The sequence below is a fragment of the Halichoerus grypus genome, chromosome 5 (genome assembly GCF_964656455.1).
Source record: "Halichoerus grypus chromosome 5, mHalGry1.hap1.1, whole genome shotgun sequence".
Taxonomy (NCBI): Eukaryota; Metazoa; Chordata; class Mammalia; order Carnivora; family Phocidae; genus Halichoerus; species Halichoerus grypus.
Window position 1 is genome coordinate 59,372,623 of NC_135716.1, and position 22,841 is coordinate 59,395,463.

Consider the following 22,841-nt stretch of genomic DNA (forward strand, 5'->3'; position numbering starts at 1 on the left):
CATCCCCCTGCCGCCGCCGCCGCCGCCGCCGCCGCCCAGACAGGAGAGGGCTGGGATAGAAAAGGAAAAATCGAGCGGGGCTGAGCTCGCCCCGCGGAAGGAGCCGGGAAGGCGAGCGGCGCGGGCCGGAGAGTTGCCGCTCGCTCGGGCTGCCGGCGGAGAGGTGGCGGCGGTCGGCGGGGGCGGAGGGTGGTGGGTGCTTGGTGGGTGTGTGTCTGTGGTGGAGCCGGGGAGAGGCTGGGCGCGGGAGGCGAGGCAGGGCGCTCGGGGGCGCCGGGCCGGCGCGCACACCCGCCCGCGGCCACCCCGCCTCGCGCTCCGCCTCCTCCCGCGCTCCGCGCACCCGCGGGCTGGAGGGGCCGCCGCCGCCTCCTCCTCCTCCTCCTCCTCCTTCTCTTCCTCCTCCTCCTCCCCGGCGCTCGCGGCTCTCGAGGTGGGCGGCGGGCCCGCGTGGCGGGGCTGGGCGGCCGGCTGGGCACCTCCGGGGACGGCCCGGCTCGGCCTCGCGGGGCGGGAGCTGTACGCCCGGCCTGGGACAGCGCCCCGAGCCCAGGGCGCGGCCGGGGCGCGGGCGAGCGGGCGGGCGCCGCCCACACCTCGGCGGGCGCCTCCCTCTCCTCGGGCGCGCCCGCCGCTCCCTGGGGTCCCGGGCCCGGCTCCACACCCACCTGCTTCCCTCTGTGGCTCCCGCTCTGCGGAGCAGGAGGGTCCGCATTCGGCGGGCGCCGCGCAGCCGGAGGCGGGGAAAGCCTGGGGTGCCCCGCCGACGAGCGCTGTGGTGGCTTCGCGGGATTCCCTGGGCCCTTGTGCTTCCAGCTGCTGGGCTCTCCCCACGCCCGCCCTGACGCGACCCTGACCCGGGGCCCGCTACTCGACCCCGGGGACCTGGGGTGAGGAGAGATCGCTCCTGAGTGATAGGGCCCGGAGTATTTTCCCGGAGGAGTGCAGGGCTAACCGGGAGCACAGATGGGATCTGACTTTCCTCCCAGCACCTCCAGCTCCGTTCAGGGGCCGTAGCCAGCCCCCGTAATCCCTCTTGCCTGGGTTTGAGGGAGAAGCCGGGTGGGTTGGTGGCAGCCTTAAGTCTTGCTTCCCACGGGGGCGCTATTCGTACTCTGGCTTGCTTTCTTTTGCCCGCTCTCCCTGCGATCTGGAGAATTTGTGCCAAGTTCCTCCTCGGCGAGGCCGCCTGGTGGACACCCAGACCTTTCCTTACCTTCAGGGCGCGGTAAAGACAGGATGAACTTGAATAATAACATCACTGGGCTCTCCGGTTCCCTGACCCGTGTGCTCTTAACGGGCACAGTTAGAGGGGATTTTAGGAAAACAAAGTAGCTTAAAACACCCTATAAAAAAGGCCATGATAGTATATTTAAAGCTGGGACTCCCTTCTGAGTTTCTTTAGGCCAAGAATGATGGCTAGTGAAGAGAGTCGAAGTGCACTCAGTTTTAAATAGAACTCATTTAGTCCTTGCTTCTGTTTTAGTGGCCCTGCGGTGTACTGGGAAGCACTATCATCTAGGGATCTCTACACCTTGATTTCCCGCCCCTCCATAGGCCTTACTTTGTGGAGGGTGTTTGTTTTTTTCAAGGTCCCAGATGTTGGGCAGGATGTTTGGTGTAGAAGTTGGCCCTTCACACGCCATCACCCTCCGCCCAGGACCTGTCCTGGTCCTTTGCTCTTCTTGAGGCTTCTCAAGTATGACTACTAGGAAGAGAAAGAGGACTTCCAGATTCCTACAGCTTTAACACCAACCCTGACCTGTTTCCGAGCTTCAGCTGCACATTTCCAGGGACCTGCAGGATATCCGCTCCTGCGCCTACGGTCTTTCCACCTTCCAATACATTTCTCGTGCTTTCTGCAGATTGGTCTTCTCCAAGCACAATCCTGACCATCTCATTTCCCTGATCACAAAGGTTCCCTACTTCCCCATTCCCTACCAGTGTCTGTACACCTGTGCCCTTGCATGTGGAAATCTCTCTTTCTAGGACGCCCCTCTCCCCTTCTCAAATCCAAAATCATTCCAGCACTTCAGATCCCACTTCAAGCTCTGTCTCCTCCAACTCTTCCCCTTTGATTTATAGCACATGGTTGGAGCTATCTTTTTAAAGACATATCACCTTCCAACTTCCTCCCCCTGTACAGGTCTTACTGTTTAAGTAAGTTTCTCCGGGGTAGATTCCATATCACTTTGTTTGCATTCCTTACATTTAACCCAAAGCCACGTATGTAAGAGACACCTATTAATCCACCAAACATTTATTTTGCAACTTCTCTCAGGCACTCTTTGTTAAATGAATAGAATTTATATAATATTTGAAGTTCACAAAAACCACTTAAGATTCACTTGAGGTGTGCCTAAAGTTAAGTGGTATAATCTTTCATAAGTTTTAGAGGTGGTGAAAATCCCCTTACTTAGTAGCCTTACATCAACATTACTGGTCACTGTAGTAAGAATTTAATAATTCGTTAAATTTTTTTTTTACTTTAGATTTCCATTAGAGTTTAGAAATCCAAATCCATTTTCCTACTAAGTGATCATTTGTCAAGAGATCAGATTATCTATGGGCTAAAAGACATTGCTGTTGTATCCATTTTGTGGAAGTAGGGTGCTAGGAGTAGCGTATCCATCATCCCTGAATTGTGTCTACAAGTATGCAATGCTATGGAAAAATGGTCTTTGGAAATAAAATCTAATTCTGCTTAATAAATTACTCATGGCCCAAATAGGGTATGGAGAATAACCCCTAGTGTACAAATTGTTTGGAATAGCTGAGTTCTCCATATGCACAGCTTGAATTCTGTACGGCTACAACGACTCTTGTGTTGATTATCACCACGTGGTTCTACTGCCTTAGTATATACAGTTTTGTATTTTTTCAGTTGTTCTCCAAAGCAAAAATGAAAATGAACTAGCTGAAAAGTCAGACATGTTTTCACATTGCCCCTTAAGCCATTTATTTTTTTTTTACACTTATTGATATTTATGGAAACATTTCTTTTGTATTTCAAGTTCTCAGATTTACCTTGAGTTTTGATAGAATTATATTAATAAGAAAGGAGATAAATGTTTTGTATGTCAAAATGCTTCCCTCATAATGCTTGGTAAAATAAATAACTTTAATGTAAGTTTAACTTGCAATAGTCTTATGCACATCAGCAGATAAAATTTAGATGAAGTGTTTCTTCATCCATCATAATGCTGGTATATTTATATACACAAAAAAATATCAAGCATAATAGGTTTTGGTATTTTTTTTATTGAATAAAGCATTTGAAATATTTAATCTAACCTGAATAACATCATTACTGACTACACTTTAATGTTTCAAGTTGGAATTTCACTGGCGAATTGACTTGCAGAGAGAGCCTGTATAGATTAGACTAAAGTAATAAAGGCTTGAGGATGAACATATTTTAAAATGTTAAAAGCATAAGGGTAAGAATTTATGGTTTTGGAGACTGAAGAATTAAAGTTGGACTCAAGTTTTTTTGAAAGGTCCAACTGAAAGAAGTGTATGACATACTGAGTAAAACCAAACAAAAACAAGTTCTAAAAGAACAATATTTAAAAACGATGCAAAGCCCATTAAAGGGGAAAATTTACAAACATTTATGTAAATGTGTGTGTGTGTGTGTGTGTGTGTGTGTATTCTGGAAGGATATACATGAACAAGTTAAAGAAATTATCTCTAAGAGTTTGAGATACAGGTTTTGTTTTATTTGGTATAACCTGATTATACCAAAAGATAGATGAATATTAATCTTATTTAAACATCAGCCCCATGAGGATACTACATTTTTAATCATAAATCAAATATATACATAGATTGAAACTACACTTTTTTAAAATAGGGGCTAATACTACTGTGGTGCTTATCATCATACAAGAAAGCAACCACTGAAGAATAATTGGAATTTACCACATTCTTAGACCAATATGCTTTCTTCTGCCCTTCTGAAGGAAAATGTAGGAAAGCTGGGATGGTTTAGAGCAACTCTCAGAATCCTAGCAGCCACTGAAATCCTACACTTGCACATTGCAGTGAAGGCTTGAAAAATAAATGAGCTGTCTGTGTTCTTCATTAAGGAGATAAGTACTATCTCATTGATTCTTTTGAATTTAGTTGAGACAGATTTGGCTGTCCTTTGAAGATTTAAAGTGAGAGATAAGCTATAGACTGACTGAATCTGTATTTTTTTTAACAGTTCTTATACTCAGCATGAACTTTTTGAAAGATGCCAGATGCTTAAACACAACATTTTCCTGCCATATAGTAAGTAGCATGAATGTAAGTACTGTGTTTGCATCCATCCTTAGTGATACTTCCAGACAGTATGAGTCTAGAACTTCGTTTCTTCGTAGGAATCTAAGAGGCTTAGGATGAGGGGTTTTGGGGCCAGTGAACTGCAAATTTCAAAAATATACTACTTAGGATCTGAAAGGTAACTGTTACTCTGAAACACGATGAAACAAGGATTGGATTCCTAGTTAGATCTTAGTCCTATGTCTGTTACGTATTTGTGCTGTGTACTAAAAACAGGTAAGTTTTACCGAGACGTTTACCACATGGCAGGCACTGGGCTAAATTCTTTACAGGTATATGCTAATTGACTCCTGATAATAGTTCTTTGAGGTAGGTCCGATCCTTATTATTCTATTTAAAAAAGGAAGTAAGTGAACTAGAGAGAATTTTTAAATTATTTGCCTAAGATCACACTGTCAGAACTGGAATTTGACTGAGGCAGTGTGACCTTAAAATTTTAGACTATGTTCCCGCTACCTCACCCCACATTGATACTACCTTTCTGCCTGTTTCACTAGGTTGTCTCAAGTTCATGTGCGAAAATATCGTATAAAATATTATTTTTAATTTTCAGGATGGAAATCTGGTTAAGATAAATGTGGGAGCTGCCAAACACCATCTACCTAAAGAAAAGAAAAGGAAAGAGAAGAGAAGAAAAGAATGTGTTCCTGGTCCTAAGGGGGAATGGAGGTAGGACATAACACCTTTTGTTTCCCCAATAGGTAGACTGATGCTGCCCCACCCACACCACTCACTAGTTGTCTGCATGACATTTGTCGGAGATTTGACCTGACAAGCCTGGATTCATTTGGATGAGGCATGTCACCATGGACTAGGATAAAGGCTTTCAGGCTTACATAGGGAAGGTACCGATGTGAATCACTCTCCACCCAAAAGGACTAAACAGCTCCATATTGTGAACATACCACCAGTGTGGTAGATCAGAAAGCTTCTGGGGCTCTTAGAATAATCTGGGTTTTGGGTAAGTAGGAAATGGAATAATCTCCAATAGTAAAGGAAGTACAACCAGTCACAAGTGAAAAGAGCGCTCTTTGCAAATACGAGGGCATTATTCTCAGCCCCAGACTTCACATCATTATAAGCAAAAAGTGCATATAATGATGTAAGATGTCTCTCATGGCCAGGCAAGGACCTTGTCTGTCAGAAGCCAAGATCACAACCACAACAAGCAAAATTAAATTAGTTACCCACAGTCTTTTCTGAAAAATTTCTGTGTAGATCTAGGACTCAACAAAGCAATTGGTTTTAAACTGTGGTAGATATTCTAGCAGTGCCTTTGTTCCCTTCTGAGAATAAAGTCTGAGCTGACAGAATATTCAACAGAGACAGACTTCCAATAGGTCCATGATTTCTCAGAATGACAAAAAAATATGCTGCCATATTTCTTGGTCTTCCCAGTAATTGGCACTCTTGAACCTTTAAAACCTTCTTTGCAGTATCAAGCAGAAATATTAGTCATTACTAGGATCTGTAGCCTTAAAAGTATCATTTCTCACTCCTAATCAAGACCATGCTTTAATGTTTTGTTCTAAATAAAATATATTATGGTAATAAATGTAAAATCAGAGCTTTTTAAAAGCACCCTAACATTGTATATTCACTAAAATTATATTAAGAATTTAACATAGTAATTATTGAAAAGCATTAAGTATTAAAAATGAATAGATATAACTAGTGAAAATTGATAGACACTTATGAGAAGGAATACAAACTCAAATATAAGCACATTTTCGTTAAAATATATTACAGAAATGGAAGAATGATTTTTTTTCAATAACTCTAACCTTCAGGTTGCTTAACTGCCAGCAAATTGTCAGTTTATGGAATTGAATAATATATGCTAATTATGGCACATATTCATTATTTTACTTCATATAATATATATTATTATGCCACATATATCATTTGAAGTTAAATATTGTCAATGTGCATTTTATGTGTTTCGTTCTATTTATTAATCTAATCCTTTTCAATAAAAAAAAATGAAGACTTGTTTCAACAAACACGGTATGTTTTGGAACACAAGAACAAGTGACTTTGCCTGGAATTTAAAATATAGAAACAAAAGTTTTGAAATGACTACTTCTTACACCCCCAGCCACCACTTCTACTCTATGCATAACTAAACCAGACCCAAGTAGTTTTAGAATTTGTCTTATTTCATATTTGATTTAGCTAATCACATTGCTCACAGCGATGATCACACATGGGAGAAAAGATGGAAATTCAAACACGGAAATTCAGCCTGTTAAATCAGTCTAACTGGCACAAAAGCAATTTAATTGGACTTTCTGCTCTTGCTACAAGTCCCCTCACTGCCCTAGCTATTGATCAGTTCACATGGCACTGCGTTGACAGACATGTTGGCATCATTAAGGAAGTGAATCTTCATGAGCTTTAAGTTAGAGGTGACTCATCCCATCATATTCCTTTCCCCCACATAAGGAAGTGAGGGCAACAGAAAACTAACCTCTCCTGAGGACAGCAACAAAAACCGAAACCACATGTCTTCTGTGGTTCATGCTAATTGGAGTAGGGGGATAAAAATCTCACCTGCATTAGAGAATCTCTCTTGATCCCTCTTTCACTACTTGTGTTTCCCTCCAAAACTAGTCCCCGATATTAGCTGTGGGTGTGCATCACTCGTACCAGGTGGGGTTAGCTAGTTAGAGTACACACAAAGAGGAGTGTGGCCTTCTCTTAGACTGTTTTGAAATTACCAAATGCAATCATTGTGACAACTGCCTTTGATAACAAGTGACACAAAAGAAATCTAGTGCAAGGCCCATCATATTCTCTATTACAGATTTCATTAATTTAAAACATTTCTAATTCTTATAGTCCCAGGAGAAAGCTTGAAAGTTCATCCTTTTGCACAAAGTTCATTTGAAATTTTGAAGGGCATCCTATAGGATATTATGAAATAATTGAAAAGAGCATGTTTCTATCTAATACATAAATTGAAATTTACCAGGGCACCTGGGTGGCTCAGTCATTAAGCGTCTGCCTTCAGTTCAGGTCATGATCCCGGGGTCCTGGGATTGAACTCCGCATCAGGCTCCCTGCTCCTCGGGAAGCCTGCTTCTCCCTCTCCCACTCCCCTTGCTTGCATCTCTCTCTGTCTCTCACTGTCTCTCTCTGTCAAATAAATAAATAAAATCTTTAAAAATAAATAAATTAAATAAAATAATTTTTTAAAAATGAAATTTACCTATTAAGAACGACAAGCTCAAGAGAGCTTATTACCGGGCACAAGACTTTCAATACAGTTATACAGTAAGGTTATTGGTTTATGTAATTCTCTATGTTGCCTATGGCAATTACCAATAATTGTAGAACTAGAGATTAGCACACACACACACACACACACACACACACACACTTAAAAAAGTGGATAAATTGAATCAGCTGAAATGTGAATTCCGAGGAAGGAAGACACACTTTGCTGTCTCTTTACAGATCTCCAGTTTACTGCCTGAAGCATGAGACTCGAGTGCCCGTAGACAATATTATTGTTTGGCTCACAGAACTATGAAGTACTCCTGGCGTCCCCATTTGATAAATGTGGCTGTTGACATTAAATGACTCTGTTAAGATTTGACCTGGAAAATTACAATCCACTCTGTACACTTTATTACCAGAAGAATGTGGCCAGATGAGGGAATTTGGAAAAGAGTAACACAAATAATTACAGAGGAAAATAGGAAGAGGAACATTTAAATTGTACTACTAGAGTGAAATGATAAGGAAACAGAGATAGAGAAATCCCGTGTCTAAAAAGTGATCACAGAAGTAGGACTGGAGGTAACGTTGAGATAATAATCAGTGACTTAAGATAAATATCATCAAAGAATGAGGTTAAAGATAACTGCACTATTTTTAAAATATCATTTTACAAGATAGGGAAGGTTCTCAAAGTATTTAGTAAGCCCCTCTTTAAGACAAAAAAAGTGAAACAAAACAAAAAAGATACTTAGACTTAAAGAATGTAACTTGTTCATGATAAAGAGTAACTTTTCTCACACTCTTAAGGAAAAAAAAAGTACATTAGAGATTCTTTCCTAATAAAACTCACTAAGGCAATGGGCACCTAAGAACTGTGATACTTTCTTTGATCAAATTTTTTTTTTAAATTTCTGTAGAGAGGGTGGGGACGGACAGAGGGAGAGGGAGAGAGTGAAGGCTCCATGCCCAACATCTAGGCAGCCCAACCCTGAGATCATGACCTGAACTGAAATCAAGAGTCAGATGCTTAACGGATTGGGCCACCCAGGTGCCCTTCTTTGATCATTTAAATAATAAGGTACATTATATATCTTGGGGACCCATTTTATGTTGAAAATATGTAGTATATCAAGTAATAAACATTGACTTTGTTAAGTATTTGGACTGCCTGTTCCATTGCTATATCCCAAAATTATTTATGATTTAGAGAAGTAAAATTCTAATAAGTCTCCTGTCTAAATGAAAACTTACTTGACTATCTCAGAGTAAATGACTTCTGTATAAAGTCATTCATTTTTTCCTTAAGAAATGTGTGGATTTCACAAAGTTTTCAGCATTCCTATTGGATATCCGTTCCTTCTTTCCTTCACACTATCGCACTTTATGAACAATTTTATATCCATCACAGCTAGAGGAACAGTTTTAGTGGCTAAAAATGTGTAATAATTTCCATCACAGGTGAGGTTACCCCTTAGAAAGTTGCATGGAAATGATGAAATTAGGAAAGCCAGAATCGAAGTTGACCACATTCTCCTTCCTGATGCTTCCACCTTTTCCGCCTGCCATGACCAGTGCTGTCCCTAAGTCTTCGTCCATATGCAGATGACTCCTCAAGCCACATTTTCTAATCCTTTATCATTGCAATTAGTGTTATATTTCCAACTGTGTATTGGATTTTCTCACTTGGATATTCTGCCATCACCTCACATTAATTCATCTGAGATAGTTCTACCCCCTGATCACATGCCTGACCACTCTTCTTTCCATTTTCTGCATCAAAGCCTTGGCAGCCATACTTTAACTCATGGCTTGCTCCCTCCCACATTCAGCTACTTAAACAAGTACTATGAATTTTCTTTCACAATGGCTTCTAACCCAGTCTTGAAAGTGCACACACACACACACACACACACACACACATGGCCTCCCACTCTGCCCCATTTCCACAGTTCCCTCCAGTCTGAACACTTTCCCACTCTCACCTTCCCCAAACACTACTATCAACCTGGGTTCAAAAATCTTTCCCTGCTGCCTATGAAATAAATGTCCAGCCCCTTAGCCTAAGGTTCAAACTTTTCCATGATTTGATTCTACCTCTTGTTTCCACCCTCATTCCCCACACTCATTCGTATAGTCACATTCCCTCAGAGATTCGGCCTTGCCCAGTTCACTCTTCCAACCACACCATGTTCTTATCTTGAAATACCCTCTCCTTCCTTCTCCATCAATGAGAATTCTGGAAAAACCTCACTTAAATCCCACGTACTCCCTGAAGTAACTTTCTTGACTATTGTAGGCAGAAGAGCTTTTGTTCTCTCATGACTATACCGCATTATCTGCTACTCTTTTTTCCTAGAAAATGGTAGCATTTAGAATAGACATACTTTCATCTATCATATATTATATTGGATTTCTAATGTAATAAGTGTATTAAATGCTATTTTACAATTACTTTTCAAATAGAGTTTCAAAGGACATCTGTTTCTCTATAATTAGATCATAAGCAACTTAAGAGAAATTTGGAAAAGATAAAATTAAAAATCACTAGCTTTGAAATTACAATAATCTATGAAGTTCAAAACAAACTGAGGACATTGTCATGAGAATGGGGAAGTTACTTAGCTTCTCTAAGCTTCAGGTTTCTTGTTTGCAAAAAGGAAGAGAATATAACTATCTTGAAAGGTTGTATTAAAGGTTAATTAAGATAATACATGTAAAGATATCAACCACAGACGTAATGTAAGTTACTCTCAGTAAATATAAGTTCTTCTTTTTCTCTTTGTGTTCTCTAAGTAGCTTACTCACAGTGGGGACTTAGTCAAAATTAATTGGTAACAAAATTTTTGTAACAATTTACATTTTTAACATTTCTTAGGAAAGAAGTTGCTAGACCAAAAGTGCATGCAACATGATAGAGAGTAATAAGGTTGACAATGTAGGTTGGTGCAAGCCTGAGGAAGGCGGGGATTGTCAGGCTATGGGCTGTTTTCCTCACTTAATCTGAAATATGACATGCTGAAACACTTGACCTGAGAGTCCTGTGAACTGTTGCTTTCTTTTTAACTTGCTCCCCTTGTAATATGTGGGTAAAAACCTCAGGGAAGAAGAGTAGGTGCTAGATATTTGCAAAAGCATGTGCTTGGTTTCAGAAGGCTGGGCTAGCTTCCTGGCCTTGACAGTCAATAGCTATGTGACCTTAGGCAAATCCCTTTACCACTATGAGCTTCTGTTTTCTCACCTGTAAAATAAGACTAATAATTTTCTTCTCATGGGATTTCTTTGAAGTCAAATATGATTAAATATATAAAATATAATTCATAAGATATGAAATACCACATGAATATAAAATGTTAAAAGTGACATATGTGTCCTGTTTCTTAAATTACAGTATTCTTTAGATTTGGTGAGATATACTATATGGTTTATAAGTCTCCCCACACACAAAAAATAAGATGCAGGTCTATGTTTATGGTGGGATGAGAGTTTAACAACTAAGTAATGGTGGGGTGAATTCCCATTTCCAACAAGGGCTATAGGTACAAAGAAAATAACAGTACAAAATGCAGTGAACCCTCTAAGATGGGTGTATTTAACTGCTATTGTCCCTTTTTCTTTCTCTGGTCTCAGTGCTGCCAGATTTCAAAAGCAGGTGGAAATTCCATAAAACAAAATAATGTAATTTGACTGTTTACTAAATGTGTAAGACTACATTGACCACAGGACAAAAGTAATAGCATTACATCAAATGAAACTAAATCCAGTAGGCAGAAAATTCAATAGACTGTTGCAGAACAAAAGCATGCATTGTGCTTGGAGCCCTAAGGACCAACAAGGGAATGGTAGTGAGGAAGCCCCCCTGTGGAGACCTTGCTGTGTTTCTGTATTCAGGTATGGGAACATACCTTGCTCGCTGTGTTGCTGGGGTGTGAGATGCAAAAATTAGGCCCCAAACCTTGTATGGCTTTTATGGAGCAAAGATAATTCAATTCAAATTCAGAAATCAACAATCTGAAAATACCCACAGAATTAAGGAACAGAATTAAGGAACAAGTAATGATCAGTAATATTGTTTATGTTGCTTGGTATCATTTAGGGGCATCCATCATTGACTTTCTGGTTGCAGAAAAGAAGATTATGTTTCTTTGGTAACAATAAGTAATACAAAAGCAGTATCATAGAAATGAATAAGCTTATAAATGTCTGGATTGGAATGTCTATTATGTATACAGGATACTCAGAGGACAACTCGGCTAAGTTAATATCACTAGCCTTCCTTTTACTGAAAATGAACTCAGAGCATAAGGGTATGAAAAAAATTTACTCAAAAGTCTAGCTTTGATTATATAGTTTAATTATCTCTGGTTTGTATTTAAACCTTCACGCCTGACAGTCTTCCCATGTAAGGTAAAAAAAAAATGAAAAATCGAAATACATATTCCTTTTAATTAAATTTCCAGTATCAAAAGATATTGCACAGTTTCCCTTGATAAAATCAGCCCCAACAGTGCTTTTGTCTTTTCAGTCAGTGATTAGTTTCATGGTGTTTCATGCTATTTTTTATATTAGGATCTATAGTGCTTGATGAAGCAGTGGGACTTCACTATTTCTAAATTGTAACATAACATAAAAAGAAACAAGTACCCATATAGGATTCAAACTCCTTGTTGGAATAGACATGGAAAATCTTTTCTTAATAATTTGATATGCATGGTTACTTAGTTGCAGAACTCTGAAGTTTGTGAGAATGAGTTATTTTTAAATACCATAACCAATCTTTGTTCTTAACAGATCAGATGCCTATAACTTATGTTTGAAGCTTTATCTGTAATTTAAAACATAAGGGGAAAGACCATTGAATTTCTTAGGTCTTCAATAGGTATGTCTTAGTTTAAGAGCACATGTTAAATTTCTAGGAACTTTTGAGAGAACTGGAACAAGAATCAGGTTGTCATTAGACTTCTTACTGGCAAAAAGTCTTCAGATTTCTGAATCAAACTATTTTAAACCTAGAATTCTATACTTGGCTAAACTATCAATAAAATCTGAGGGAAAATTAAAGAGATTTTTAGACTTTCAAGAAGTCAAATGTTTTCATTTATTATTTTAAAATATTCTAAGTAGCTTACTTTATTTTTTCCATATAATTGTAATTGTCTATTGTGGTAAAATAGACATAATATACAATTTATGATTTTAACCATTTTTAAGTATATAATTAAGTGGCATTAAGTACATTCAGTTGTTGTGCAACCATCACTATTATTCATCTCCAGAACTTTTTCATCATCCCCAACTGAAACTCTATACATATTAAGCAATAAATACTCATTGCTCCCTTCCCTCAGACCCTGGTAACTACTATTCAGCTTTTTACCTTTATGAATTTGACTATTCTAGGTACCTCATAGAGGAATCATACAATATTTGACCTTTGTGTTTGGTTTATGTCACTTGTTTTCAAGGTCCATCCCTGTTGTATCATGTATTAAAATGTCATCCCTTTTAATGGCTGAATAATGTTCCATTGCATGTATATATCACATTTGGTTTATCCATTCATCTGTCAATGGAAGTTTGGATTATTTCTGCCTTTTGGCTATTGTGAATAATACTGCTATGAACACTGGTGTACAAATATCTGTTTGAGTCTCTGATTTAAACTCTTTTGGATAATACCCAGAAGTGGAATTTCTGGTATATGTTTAATTTTTTTAAGGAACTGCCATACTGTTTTCCACAGCAGCACTATTTTACATTCCCACCAGCAACACACAGCATTCCAATTTCTCCACATCCTCACCAATACATTTTATTTTGGGGTTTGTTTGTTTATAATAGCCATCCTAGGGTATGAAGTAGTATCACATTGTAGTTTTGATTTTCATTTCCTTAATGCTTAGTGATGTTGAGCATTTTTCCTGTGTTTATCAAGCATTTGTGTATTTTCTTTGAAGAACTGCCTGTTCAAGTTCTTTGCCTATTTTTTTCCCCATTTGAAATATAAGGTTTTATTGTAACTCTTTGGTTTTGTCTATGTTTTTTTTTCTTTGCCTATTTTTTAATTGGTTTGTTTTGTTGTTGAGTTGTAGGAGTTCTTTATATATTCTGGATATTAATACCTTATCAGATGATTTGTAAATATTTTTTCCCATTCTGTGGGTTGCCTTCAATCTGTAGTTAGGGCCCTTTGATATTCTAAAGCTTTTGATTTTGATGACGTCTATCTATTTTTATTGCCTATGTTTTTGTTGTCTTTCCAAGTTCAATGTGATGAAGCTTTCCTTGTATGTTTACTTCTAAGAATTTAATAGTTTTAGCTCTTATGTTTAGATCTTTGATTCATTTTGATCCATTAATTTTTGCATGTGATGTAAGATAAGGGTCCAACTTCATTATTAGCATGTAATATCCAGTTTTCCTAGCACTACTGGTTAAAAAGACTATCCTTTTTCCATTGAATGATTTTGACCCCCTTGTTAAAAATCATTTGACCACGTATGTGAGGGTTTGTTTGGGGCTCTCTCTTCTATCCCATTGGTCTATGTATCTGTTTTTATGATGCTCACCAATTTTTAAAGTTATTTAAAGAAGTGTTCCAACTAAACCATGAAAAAGACAAGATAGGCTTTAGGAGATAGAAGTGCCAAACCAGAAGATCAATGGTATATAATCCCTAAATCGTAGTTTTACTGAGACATAAAGAGTAATTAGTCCAGATATGAGCAAGGGGCCAAGGTTTCCCAATCCAGACTTAGGGAGGGAAGGAGATTTAATTGATTAGATAGAATGAGAGTCTTGATAAGATTGGGAATATGGTAAAGAATGTGATGGAACAGAGAAAGGAGAATCCATTTGGACCTGACTATAGGAATGTTTCCTTTGAATGGCACAGTACTCATGACATTGGATCTGTAGAAAACATATAATCCAATCACACAACTTGGCTCTGCAGGAAACAAAATTTACATATTTGTAATATTGTAAATTTTAAATTGTTCATTGAACTTCAATTACAAAAGTTAACCCATAGACAAATCAGGGACTTAATTGTATTACAAGAAAGAATGTAAAGGTTATATCCATCTTTATAACATAAAAGATATGAAATAAGGAGATGGGTTGGAGTTGAAGAGATGGATAGAAAAGTGGTGTATTGCTGTCTTGAGCTTTTCTAGTGGAGGTCAAGAGATACTGGCTGTGGGCCAGATACTTGTTGGGCTAGGAAGTGGAGATTTAATAAGTTGTTTACAATTGCAGAGGCATCCAGTAGAAGTGTAAATAGTGATAAAGGATGGGGAGGTAAGGAAAAAGGGAAGGTGAAGTAAGGAGATATATATGAGATAAATCTTCACCTATCAGTAGGATGTTAATAGACATTGTCTAAAACTGTTATGAAAACACAAACACTAATGAGCAGTGAGCACTAGTGAGCAAGTTAAGAGATTGTTGAGGCATCACAAAGGAACTAGAAACAAACATTTTTAAAGGGTTGCGTCTAAAGAGCAAACTGGTGGATTGGAAAGATGCAGCAGCAGACTCTTCAGTCTATTTGTCTTTGCAACCACATGCATATCTTATTTTGACATTGTAAAGTGAAATACAAAGTGCAATGCCAAATAAAAACAAATTGTGAGATCAGATTAGAATTCATAAATCAGAATAATTTGGGGTACTGATTTGATTACAAAATATTACTCAATTTACTATGGATTCAGTGATGGACATCTTTTAAATAGTGAGGATGCCATCTGCATTTCATTGTTAGTCCTAGATCATAAACTGCTTGATAAAGAAGATCTTCAAGCTAAAATGAGAGAAGTAGAGCTATTAAATATTCATCTTAAAGTGTGTCTGAAATGAAAATGTAAATCATTTGCTTAAATGATTTTCTTGAAAAATTCAATTCATAAATAACTTATTTGTAAAATGAAGACAATTAAAAATGCTGATATTTTGTCTAAGTCTATAAACATAGCAAAGTTTCAATGATCCAGAACTCAAGTATCTGACCCCTTAACCTATCCTGGAAAACACACAAGAATCAGGATGTAAATTACAAACTTCTTAAAGACACAACCTCCTTAGTATCCAAAATATATAAAGACCTTAAAATACTCAACCCCCCAAAAATGAATAATCCAATTAAAAATGGGCAGAAGTCATGAATAGACAATTTTCCAAGGAAGACATACAGATGGCCAACAGACACATGAAAAGATGCTCAGCATCACTCATCATCAGGGAAATACAAATCAAAACCACAATGAGATATCACCTCACACCTGTCAGAATATCTAAAGTCAACAACACAAGAAACAATAGGTGTTGGTGAGGATGTGGAGAAAGGGGAACTCTCTTGCACTGTTGGTGGGAATGCAAACTGGTGCAGCCACTCTGGAAAACAGTATAGAGGTTCTTCAAAAAGTTAAAAAGACAACTACCCTAAGATCCAGCAATCACATTACTGGGTATTTACCCAAAGAATGCAAAAGTACTAACTCAAAGGGATACATGCACCCCAATGTTTATAGCAGCATTATCTACAATAGTCAAATTATGGAATCAGATCAAGTGTCCATTGACTGATGATAAAGATGTGACATATATATATATATTAGCCAACCATAAAAAGGGATGAAATCTTACCATATGCAACAACATGGATGGAGCTAGAGAGCATTATGCTAGGTGAAATAAGTCAGTCAGAGAAAGACAAATACCATATGATTTCACTCATATGTGGAATGTAAGAAACAAAATAAACAAACAAAAAATGAGCAAAGGGGGCAAAAAAGAGAGAGAGGCAAATGAAGAAACAGACTCTTAACTATAGAGAACAAACTGATGGTTACCAGAAGGGAGATGGGGGGGGGAATGGATTAAATCCCCCAGGTGATGGGGATTAAGGAGTGCACGTGTCTCAGAGTCCATAGTTTCTCATGGTTCATCTCTCCTTCTGATTCCCCCCCTTCATTTTTCCACATACTGCATGGAGCACTGGGTGTTATATGAAAACAATGAACCGTGGATCACTACATCAAAAACTAATGATGTATTGTATGGTGACTAACATAACATAATAAAATTAAATTAAAAGAAAAAAGACAAATAGAGGGAAGAAGAACTAGGATGACCAGACTGTACTTTTTGTAAACTGATTAATAAACAAAATCTCCCTTGTTAAAAAAAAGGGGGGGGGAGTGCACGTGTGATGAGCACTGGGTGATGTATGGAAGTGTTAAATCACTATATTGTACACCTGAAACTAGTATTACACTGTATGTTAGCTAACTGGAATTTAAGTAAAAACTTTTAAAAAAAGACACTTCCACATCTCAGGATTTTACCAAGACAGCTCCTCATACCCCTCCTGTTGGATATATTAATAGTATATACACATAATCCCAAATTTGGGGGAGGAGTAGTCAATCTCTATGTACAGAGCTTTTTAGTAAGTAGGCAGAAAAGGGAACATAATAGGAGGTATTTCACAGCATTAAGAATGAGTTTTAAAGCAAGGGCAGAGACATTAAAAAAATATATACAATAAAGTAAGGACAAAAGCTTTAAGAAAATAGCAGTTGGAAACCATTTAGTTTGCTAACAAACTGCCCCACATAACCAGAAACCCCAGAGAGCTGGTGGAGCTTCAAAATTGGTATAATGAACGACAAACCGCTACCTATATGTAGATGTCTCTCAAGAAAGGATTTCTAACAGACCATTCTTCTGCACTCCAGACATACTTACCCGACTGTGCACTGGATGTCTCCAGCTGGATATTCTATAGGCACTTCAACTTTCTCTTCCTCATTCTCTTAAGGAAGCTACAACTCCTCCTGATTTCCTATCTCAGTGGCATGACTCCTGAGCACTAATCTACACTGTTCATATCTGCATGATTTATACACAGTTTCTTCTACTTGCATTGCCTTCCTTTTGCACAGATCCCAAGCTTTGGGAAATGCCTGGCCAATACCTACTCAATCCAAGACCCAATAGTAGAAGCATCAACATGCTGGATTAAGGTTTTCTATCCTTCTTGGGTCTCCAAAGGTGGCTCATTGCACTCTGTTTAGACAGACATTTCTTGCAGTGTTTGTAGCACTTTATCACTAAATCTCTGTACTAGATAGGAAGCTCCTTGAAGGTATAATTTATATCTTTTTTTCTTAAGATTAATTTATTTGAGAAAGAGAGAGCATGAATGGGGGAGGGGCAGAGAGAGAGGGAGAGAAAGAACCCTCAAGTAGACTCCCCACTGAGCATGAAGCCTGATGTGGGGCTTGACATGGGGCTCGATCCCAGGATCCTGAGATCATGACCTGAGCCTAAACCAAGAGTCTGAGGCTTAACCAACTGAGCTACCCAGGTGCACCCAATCTGTATCTTAATTGCCATTGGTGCTTAGTCCCAGACCCTCACTGCAGCTCTATAAATGTTTACTGGGCAAATGAGTGAGTTATATAGAAATTATGAAGTTATTTTTAATAAGAGCAAAGAATATTAATAGGCAATTCTCAAAGGAGAAAACACAAATGTCCGTGAACATACAAAAGATGTTCAAATTTATGTTGTTAGGGAAATGCAAAAAAAAACAAAACAAAAACCAATAATTTAGAATGCCAAAGATGGAAAAGATTGATAGTTTCTGGGCTGGCCAGGATACATGAAACCATCATTCTCAAACACAATTGTTGGGACTATAAAATATTACAGTTATCATTGCAAGCAATTTCATAATAATTATGAAAAAGGAAAATGTATATATTCTTGGACCCCAAAGTCTCACTTCTGGGAATATATCTGACAAAAATAAGAGGGCAGTAACTTATAAGAGAATTGTTTTAGTAGCAATTTCTCCCCAAATAAACAACAAACAAACCAACAAATGAAAACATTCCTGGAAATCTAATTAATATGGTAATCAGTGGGTAAAATTATGACACATCCATGCTGTGGAAAAATACAAAGAATGAAGTGAATCCATGTGCATTGACTGGAAGAAATTATCTAAGGGTGTCTGGGTGGCTTAGTCAGTTAAGCATCTGCCTTTGGCTCAGGTCATGATCCCACAGTCCTGGGATCAGCCCTGCTGGGGCACTCCCTGCTCAGTGGGGAGTCTGCTTCTCTCTCTCCCTCTGCCCCCATCCTGCCCCGCTCATGCTCTCTCTCTCCCTCTAAAATAAATAAAATGTTTAAAAAAAGAAATTCTCTATAATATACTGAGTCAAAAGAAGTTCCAGAATAATATGTATTCTTGCACAAGCAAAAGGAAATATGGAAAGATAAAATTGCCAGAAGAGAGGGACAGAAGATTGATTTGTATACTTATAAATTATTTGAATTGTTTTTTAATATTTAAAAATTAATAACTTTAACATATGGAAAAGTACAGAAAATATAACTGATACCTGTCATTCCATCACTTAGATATATCAAATGTCAATATTTTGTCATATTTCCTGCAGCTCTTTTTTTACAAAAGGATTTAAGTGTCATATATAGACCTAAAGCCATTTACCCACCTCCCTGTTCCCACTCCTCCTCCCACTCTCCCCAGAGATAACCATCATCTTAAAATGGGGATAAATCCTTCCTGTGCATGATTTTATAGTTCACCTGTGCATATATGCTTTCATAAACATCCCAGATCTCTTTTGGTGTATTTAAGTTTACATAAATGGCATCATTTTTACCGTTCTACTTTTTTTTTTTTTTAAAGATTTTATTTATTTATTTGAGAGAGAGAGAATGAGAAAGAGCACATGAGAGGGGGGAGGGTCAGAGGGAGAAGCAGACTCCCTGCCGAGCAGGTAGCCCGATGCGGGACTCGATCCAGGGTCTCCAGGATCATGACCTGAGCCGAAGGCAGTCGCTTAACCAACTGAGCCACCCAGGCGCCCCTGTTCTACTTTTTTATACTCAACATTCCTTTTCAGCTTGAGCCATGTTGCTGAAGTTAATTCATTTTAATTGCCTATAATATTCTATTGTATAAGCTTACCACAATTTACTTATTCTGCTCTTGATGGAGATGAATGATGCAATGAATACATCGTCTCCATCTTATCTCGCACATGTGCCAGAGTCTCTCTGGGTTATGTAGCAAGAAGCAGAATTGTAGGATCACAGTGCATTTCTATTGGATTGATCAAGTTTTCTTTATTCCTCACCATTTTACCTATCAACTGGTTGAGAGTTATAGATTCTTTTCTTATTTATTTAATAATTATTCTTAAATTTTTGACATGCCTTCTTGAATCTAAAGAGCTAATAATAATCAAAAGGTGTGGCTTCAGCTTGAACTATAGAAGCATTTTACAACACTTGTAATCAAATTATGGCTCTTCCTATGGTCCATATCATGACTGGGAAATATTTTAGTTCCACCTTCTTTTTAAATCCTCTCACTCCAAATTAGTCTTTGCTCTTGTTTTTACAGCATGTTTATTTGGATTTACCAGATGTTTTCTGATGCCTTTGTTCATCCCTTCTCCATACATCCTATCCTACTCCTTCCCAGTCATTTTACTTATTCCTGAAGTCCATCTGTTAGTAATTTTAAAAATATTTGCCTAAAAATGTATTTTTTAATCTAATTCTTAAATGGTAGTTTAGATACTTTTAAAATTGGAGGATCACAGCTATTTTCTCTCAGTAGTAGACTTTACCCTTGGTTTTTAGCCTCTATTATTGTGTTTGAGAAAATAGCCATCAGCACAAATATTCCTTTGCTGATAATCTAGCTTTTATCTCTGGGTGATTTTTAACAATCTTCTCATTGTTTTTGATGTTTCGTACTTTTACTAAGATTTTTTCCAGGTGCAAATTTATTTTTATTCATTCTAACTAGACTAGGGGTTTTTGTTTAATCTAAGGATTTCTGTCTTATTTAATGAATATTTATCAGTTATCATCTCTCTTAATATTCTTGTTCGTTATACATTCTCCTTCTTGATTCTTTACTCCTTGTCTTTTAACAACTGTCATATTTTTATCTGTTTTTCTCACTGTGCTGCATTACAATGAATTTCCTTAGATACATATTCTCTCTTCTACTGTATCTTACCTACAATCTGATTTATTCACAAAGTTTTTAATATCAAATAGTTGAAATTTTTATTTCTAGATATTCTTTTTTATTTAAGAAAATATGTTTTACCATTCCGTCCCTCCCCTTCTGGAACTCGGAGCTGCTGAGCGGGCTGTCGGCCATTTTGTGAGGGGGCAAAAGAGATGACCCACTGCGTGACCTTGGTTCAACTATCCATTTCCTGTGACCACCTCATTGACAAGGACATCGGCTCCAAGTCCGACCCACTCTGCGTCCTTTTACAGGATGTGGGAGGGGGCAGCTGGGCTGAGCTTGGCCGAACTGAGCGAGTGTGGAACTGCTCAAGCCCTGAGTTCTCCAAGACTCTGCAGCTTGAGTACCACTTTGAAACAGTCCAGAAGCTCTGATTTGGCATTTATGACATAGACAACAAGACACCTGAGCTGGGGGTTGATGACTTCCTAGGAGGGGCTGAGTGTTCCCTAGGACAGATTGTGTCCAGCCAGATAATAACTCTACCCTTGATGCTGAAGCCTGGAAAACCTGCTGGGTGGGGGACCATCACAGTATCTGCTCAAGAGATGAAGGATAATTGTATAGTGACCATGGAGGTGGAGGCCAGAAAACTAGATAAGAAGGACTTCCTGGGGAAATCGGACCTGTTCTTGGAGTTCTTCGGTCAGGGTGATGGGAAATGGCACCTGGCATACAGATCTGAGGTAATCAAGAACAACTTGAAACCTACATGGAAGCGCTTCTCTGTTCCCCTTCAGCATTTCTGTTGGGGAGACCCGCAACACACCCATCCAGGTGCGATGCTCAGACTATGACAGCGATGGTTCACATGATCTCATTGGTACCTTCTACACCAGCTTGGCCCAGTTGCAAGCAGTCCCGGCTGTTTGAATGTATCCACCCTGAGAAACAGCAGGAAAAGAAAAGCTACAAGAACACTTTTTGTGTCAAGATTTGCCAGGTAGAAACACAGTATTCATTCCTGGACTATGGGATGGGAGGCTGTCAAATCAACTTCACTGTAGGCATTGACTTTACGGGCTCCAATGGAGAGCCTTCCTCCCCGGACTCCCTGCACTACCTGAGCCCAATAGGGGTCAACGAGTACCTGACAGCACTGTGGAGTGTGGGCAGTGTGATTCAGGACTATGACTCAGACAAGCTATTCCCAGCATTTGGATTTGGGGCCCAGGTACCCCCCGATTGGCAGGTCTCCCGTGAATTTGCCTTGAACTTCAACCCCAGTAACTCCTACTGCCCAGGCATCCAGGGCATTGTGGATGCTCACCGCAAGCCCTGCCCCAAGTTCGCCTCTATGGGCCCACCAACTTTGCACCCATCATCAACCATGTGGCCAGGGTGGCAACCCAGGCTGCACGTCGGAGGACCGCCTCGCAGTACTTGGTGCTGCTGCTGCTGACTGACGGCGCTGTGACAGATGTGGAGGCTACACGTCAGGCTGTGGAGCGTGCCTCCTACCTGCCCATGTCAGTGATTGTCGTGGGTGTGGGGGGCGCTGACTGCGAGGCCAGGGAGCAGCTGGATGCTGATGGTGGACCCCTGCGTGCATGCTCCGGGGAGGCAGCTGCCCATGACATAGTGCAGTTTGTTGCCCTACCGCCGCTTCCAGAATGCCCCTCGGGAGACACCAGCACAGACTGTGCTCGCAGAAGTACCCACACAACTGGTCTCCTACGTCAAGGCCCAGGGTTGGGCCACATTCAAGCCACTTCCACCCCCAGCCAAGAGCCCTGCACAGGCTCCTTAGGCCTAGATTCCCTTAGAGGGTGGGCTATGGCTCGTCCTCAGCCTTGTGTCCCCAAGGTCCCTGTGGGCATGGCTCAACGCTGCACACATTGCCCGGCGCTGCACTTTACATTTTATACTTTTATATTTGCTCCTGCTGTTGCTCTTGATCCCTCCTACTTGCCCCTGGTATCCTTCATTTAATAAAGATCAGTGAAGACCAAAAAAAAGAAAAAAAGAAAAAAATATGTTTTATTTTCTCAGAACATCCTGTTTTTGCCTATAATGTTTCCATTTTAAAAACATGCTTAACATTCTAGATACAACTACTTTTGTGAACGTTCTGAAAGTCCAATCTGGCTAATCTTTCTCCTGTCCATTGACTTTTGCATAAGGCGAATGATTTCCTTATACATCTTGTAATTTTGGAAGGTGAGTTTATCTTCAACGGGGATTTTTTTTTTTTTTT

The 22,841-nt window shown here is 39.3% G+C and overlaps 1 protein-coding gene and 1 pseudogene across 2 annotated transcripts in view; one reads left to right on the forward strand and one right to left on the reverse strand.

Annotated features, from left to right (window-relative positions):
- Positions 1-1,090, reverse strand: part of KCNB2 (potassium voltage-gated channel subfamily B member 2) — a 395,791-nt gene extending 394,701 nt beyond the window's left edge. Inside the window, exon 1 of the mRNA XM_078072304.1 lies at positions 669-1,090. The gene's annotated coding sequence lies outside the window, so the exon portion shown is untranslated. The remainder of the gene's footprint in view (positions 1-668) is intronic.
- Positions 36-22,620, forward strand: LOC118547636 (copine-1 pseudogene; annotated as a pseudogene). The gene is made up of 4 exons (XR_013447855.1): positions 36-163; positions 4,211-4,278; positions 4,883-4,998; positions 20,706-22,620. The product of XR_013447855.1 is annotated as a copine-1 pseudogene (transcript).
- The last annotated feature ends 221 nt before the right edge of the window (positions 22,621-22,841 follow it).